The sequence below is a fragment of the Nematolebias whitei genome, chromosome 9 (assembly GCF_014905685.2).
Source record: "Nematolebias whitei isolate Nwh7 chromosome 9, NemWhi1, whole genome shotgun sequence".
NCBI classification, from domain to species: domain Eukaryota; kingdom Metazoa; phylum Chordata; class Actinopteri; order Cyprinodontiformes; family Rivulidae; genus Nematolebias; species Nematolebias whitei.
Genome location: NC_056506.1, coordinates 9326594 through 9332645, shown reverse-complemented (window position 1 = coordinate 9332645; position 6052 = coordinate 9326594).

Below are 6052 nucleotides of genomic sequence, written 5' to 3'. Positions count from 1 at the left end.
TGTTTAAAAAGCAGGTTGAGCAGAGTGAGTGTTGCATTCTCTAACCCTCTGTGAGGCCTGTAAGCAAACTGCATGGGATCTAAAAGATGCTGAGTCTGCTTTAGAATCTCACTTCTGATTAGTCTTTCAAAAATTTTCAGCAGAAATGCGATCAAAGCTACTGGTCTAAAATCACCAACAGCTTTGGGATGATTGCATTTAGGGACAGGAACCACAACAGCATCTTTCCAGATGATAGGGACATGTTGTGTTTGCAGAGACTTATTATAAATATAAAGAAATCTGGGACTCAGCTCATTGGCACAAAATTTTACAGAACAACCACAAATATTATCAGGTCTGTGAGTTTTGCTCACTTTTACACACTGAAAGGCTTTTTTAACATCTAGGAGGCTGACGTTGGAGTGCTGTGTGTCGTTAAGTTTATGCTCTAGTTTCTGGATTTTGTCACAAAAATCACAGGTATCAAAACGACAGTAAAATGAATTTAGAGCGTTTGCAAGTTCGAAGTCTGAATTAAAACCGTCTAGTGACACGGGTGTTTTGTGGCTTCTGAAGGCCTGCAATAGTTTTCATACTAGCCCATGCTGAGCCAAGTTTATTTGTGGCCATTTTATTCTCCAGTTCAGCTTTGTACTTTTTTTTTTCCCTTGTCCTGTTCGGCATGTTGTGACACTTAGAATTATTGTCTGAGTGTCAAAGTGATGCCCAACAGATTTACTTTCACAAGCAGAGCATTATGGCTGGCCTTAATGCTCCACTTGATATATAAATTACATTTTATTAGAATATTCTTTGGGTTTGTTCCAGATGTAATGGACACGGGGACGGAAAACAAAGAAGATAAAGCAGAAAAGTGAGAGAAGAGTTAAAATGTAAAGAAGGATATAGGAATAGAGGAGAGAGAGAGGGATAAAGAGAACACAAATCAACATCATTGAAGTCTGCCTCTAGACCTGCGGAAAGGAAAAAAAACCGACAAAACCGAGAAACCACAACAACAAACAACATATATAATGATACTTATAACATCATTAGAAAGTAATTTATACAGTACATGGTAAAACAATATATATTTGATGGCCACCACAACCCAACTGAGTGTGTATCTGATAAACACCTGAATCTAAACACCTGTGTGAGCATGCTTATCACTATAAGGTTTCTCCATAAAAATGTTCAATAGTGGATGTGGGGACCCATAAATACGTCCTCACAGGACACGAAGGTAACACAGGGAAGACCGGAACCACAGACACACAGCGGTCCCCAAGCCCGGAACTCAGGGAGTCCCCCAAAAGGGACACCCGCACCCCCCAGAGAGAGAAGCAAAGGGAAGCCCCGGGCGATACCCAGCAACCACAATGCAAAAACCCCAGGAGGCTGTAGCGACGAGTCCACAGGCCCCGCTGGCAACCCGCCCCTCCAGAGTGGATCCGGCCATGGACACCAAACCCAGAGTCTAGAGGTCATACCACCCCCCAACAGAGGCCCGACAGAGCCAGGGCACCCAGGCCCCCGCAGGCAGCCACCAGGGCAGGCCCGCACACACCCCACCACCACCCAACTGCTGAGAGCCACCAATGCACCGGTGGCAGGGAGGCCCACCACCGGAGGGGAGCACGACACACAAAATGGGGGGCCAAAACTGATCCAAGAGAGGGGACCACCTAAAACCCAACCTGAGACAAACTTACTAGACTATTGATTGATTGATTATTATTGATACTAAATTTACCTCACTTTTTTTATTACACTGAAGGTCTTGATTTTTTATGGGTTAGACTTTTATCTATTTAGTCCTTAATCTTATCGTTAAAAATCTCACTTCTTTAAAAATTTGAGGTCTTGGCTCAACACAAGACCTAGTTCTGTACCGTATTTTCTTGTGTATAACTCTCATTCAGCAATCGTGCTTGATTTGTTGTACTCACGTCTTGTAGTCTGGTGAGATGTCCGGTCGGATCTCCATCACTCTGTTAGTCGGTGATCCGAGTGAGACCTATTACGCAGGCCTGACGAGAAACGGTCTCTCAGGGCTTTACTTTTAGTGTTGTGCACGGCTCTGCAGCGTGTCCGTTTCGGACGTCACCGGCAAACAGGCATGAGGATTATCCGGGTCTAGTGGCACCATTTAATGTAGGGGTTTTGCTAAGAACCAGCACCTATTAAAAATAACCACACGAGAGAACAAGAGTGAGATTAGAAGAACGCAAATCTTTGCAAAGAGAGATAATGTCTAACCTGAGTCAGAACGAAGTCTAACTTGCTTCAGTGTACATTGGGTCTTTTATTGGTGCATGTAAGAGTGGTTTACAAAAAGAACAAATTTCTGGCAATGTCAGATAGTGCAGACGTGGCAGTTTAGACAACAGGAACTGCAAGGTCAAACATCCTCTGGAACATTTGGGGCGAGCTGTCCTCAGCCGTTTCCAGCAAACAACATCTTGCGTAACACAGATGACCAGACGCTGTTACACACACAGAAACTTTGTTGAAACAAGTTTACTGATAAGAAAGAACAGTTCAAATGATTAAAGTCCAAAACTCTCTAACAATTTACAATACAGTATTATAGGCAGAGTGTGTGTTTTAGCAGAGGTCAGTATGTATTTAATCCTTATTGAGTTTGTTGGGAGCAGTGATGGTTGTAGAGTCTAACAGCTGCTGGGAGGAAGGACCTGCGGTAACGCTCCTGTTGTGTTCCGTTGAGGACAAGAAGGAGGCCACTTGTTTCTGTATGCAGCACCACTTCATTTTGTTTGCCACACCTCTGTCACAATCATTTCTTCCTCTACTTATATACATCCTAGTTTTACCATGTTACCAAGAATACTGACATCTAGTGGCTAAAACTGATATCGACAGTTATATCATTACATCTTCCTTTCTTTAAAGTACAACATTCTGTACATTTACAATAACTAGATCTCAAAGTAACAAGTTCATTAACCCTTCAACCACTGGTAAAATAGCAAAGAAATGTAACAAATAATATAACAAATAAAATAAATATATTTTTTAATTATAGTTTAGCCTTTGAGTTTTTTTAATCTGTCTTGTAGATCTTCTTAAAGCAGGTTCATTAGGGAGCTCTATGTTGGTGTTTGAAGAAGATTGAGAGACAGATTTGGATGGAGAAACTGATTTGTCTTCTTCTCCAGATGTATCATCTGCTCCATCAGTTTATTTAACAGTTTTCTGTGTTTTCAGCAAACTGCGTCTGTTACGTCTGATGATTTGTCCTTCCTCAGTTCTTACTGTGAAAGATCGAGGTGCAACTTCTTGAAGAACAGTAGCTTTAGTCATCCATCCAGTAGGATCTTGAATCCTGACAGTGTTTTTGCTGGTGAGAAGCGGAAGATGCTTGGCTCTTTTGTCATATACATCTTTTTGTTTTATTTTTAGGTATCTTAGCTTTTGCGGAAGTTTTAGAAGCTTTCTCTCTTTTATGTAACACGGTAATGTGGTTCTCAGTTTTCTGTTCATTAACAGTTCTCCTGGTGACAGTCCACATTCCAGCGGGGATGTTCGATAACTGAGCAAAGCAAGATAAGGATCTGAACCACTGTCAGCTGCTTTCTTCAATAGCTGTTTAAGAATGTGTACTCCTTTTTCAGCCTTCCCATTTGACTGGGGATAGAGCGGGCTTGATGTGATGTGCTCGAATCCATAATGGTCTGCAAACCGCTTCCACTCCTTGCTATCAAAGCATGGTCCATTATCACTTGCAACTTTGTACGGAATGCCATGCCTGGCAAAAATGGATTTTGCATGTGTAATCACACAGGTTGATGAAATACTTGACAGTAATGACATCTCAGGAAAGTTAGAGTAATAGTCAATGACAACTAAATCTTTGCCTTTTAAATGAAACAAGTTCATCCCTACTTTATGCCAAGGTGCCACTGGCATGTCTGCAATGATCATGTGCTCTTTAGTTTGCTTGTTTCTGTATTTTTGACATGTTTCACATGCTCCTATCACTCTTTCAACGTCTCTGCTTATTCCTGGCCAAAAAACTGTTTCTCTCGCCCTTCTTTTGCACTTTTCAACACTGAGATGACCTTCATGTATTCTATGCAGAATGTCTTGCCGTAAGCTTTGTGGAATGACAATTCTATTTTGCTTCAACAAAGTCCATCCACATGGCTTAGCTCACCTCTGATGTTGTAGAACAATGGACTGGATCCTGCTGACCATCCATTTTCCATGTGATCGATTACATGCTGTAGCTCTACATCTACTGCCGTTTCAGCTACTATTTGTCTGAATTTTGCTTTAGACACAGGCAATGCTGCACACACCATGTTTACATAGCTTTCCACATCATCTGCAGAAGTACTCACAGTGTCCTCGAGGGGTGCTCGTGAGGGTGCATCAGTGTAGTATGAACATATGCATGATATATTCATAAATTAAACGGATTCTTTCATTTTTCTGGACTGTATAATGATGTGCATCTGAATTTAATAAAATGTGGACGGAAACGTGTTTATCTTTGACTCACCAAATGAATGCGTCATTTATTTACAGAATCAAGTTTAACACATCACACATTTACATTAATTGGCAAAAATTGAAAATAACAACAGCTTATTTATCAGTTTTACAAGGAGGAAACAATACGGCGATTGTTTCCCTTGCTTCTGGATTAATTTGCTGGCAGATAGAAGAATTTTAAAGATGGGAAATGAAGTTTATCTTGAGAGAGATGGGTGAGGGAATTTGTCTGTTTTAACCAGAACAACACGCTCCTTTGGACCAGCTTGAACCCAACGGTACGCTTTGCGGTTGAAGATCGACTTTTTACCTTTCTGAAGATATGTCAGTTCCGGCGTAAAGTTCCACTTCGAGCCACTTTTCAGCGTCTCCGTAAGGACAGTAGGGAACCGTTCGGAGTCGTGAGATCATCCAGAACAGACTTCATAATTCCTCTGAACTTCTCTCGTCCAGCTTAGTTGCAGATGTCCTGAGCATGCTGCATTCCAGCATTCTGGACTCTGGAACTGCCGAGTTTCAGAACTGCAGAACTGCTCGAGCTCCTGCAGAACTTCTGTGAACTAGGAAGTGCTGCACCTTTTAAAAAAGGTCACTTCCAGTTCATTTGAGGACTTTCTGATTGGTCGATGGACCAACAGAGGTGTGTTTTTGTGATGTAAGGTGTTGTTAAAAAGTCAAGGAAAAAGATTAAGATTGTTTAAGAACAGACAGAAGATATTATGAAGAACTCAGACTTCGTGGAGTCAATTCTCTAGTATCTTGCTGTAAAAGTTAAACCTGACATTTCTTTTTCAGTAAACTTGCAGTTGACCGAAACTTGAACTTTGACCAACTTACACAACTTGCTCATTTCAAACAGACGATCAAGAAATTGAATCATTACTCTGTAACATATTCCAACTTGATTTCCACTTTGAATGAGGATTAAAAATCGTTATTACTGTTTCACAGTTGATTTAAAAATGAGTAGTTCACTTCAACATTTAAAAATGGATTGAACTAACACAATTTGATTATCAAACATTTGTAAAATAGTAATGATAATCGAAAGTAGTGTTCTTTCACTTGATTAATTCAAGAAATAAAGTCTCAGGATGGGTCAACCTGTATTTCTGGATTCAAATCAATGAAATGACAGTTTCTGTCCCATAAGGTCCTTAAGGTCAGGATTTGACCTCAGGCCTAGTTCACTACATCAGCCATGATGAGTTGTTTCCCTGGTGTACAGTATATATCAATTTGAAATCATATCTCTGAATTTTCATCATCATACGTTGAATTCTTGGAGACATTTCATTCAAGTTCTTCCTGATAATTGCAACAAGTGGCTGATGATCTGTTTCTACAATGAATGAAGGTAGGCCATAAACATAACTATGAAACTCAAAGTTTGTTTTCTCAGTCATCCAGGTATATAACAACAAAAAAGGTTGAATCATGTCATCTGGACTTCGTTTTTTGTTAAAAAGAAACGTTTCGCCCCTCATCCAAGAGGCTTCGTCAGTCTGAGGCCTAGCCATCTGGTATTACCCAGAAGCCACCCTGACTC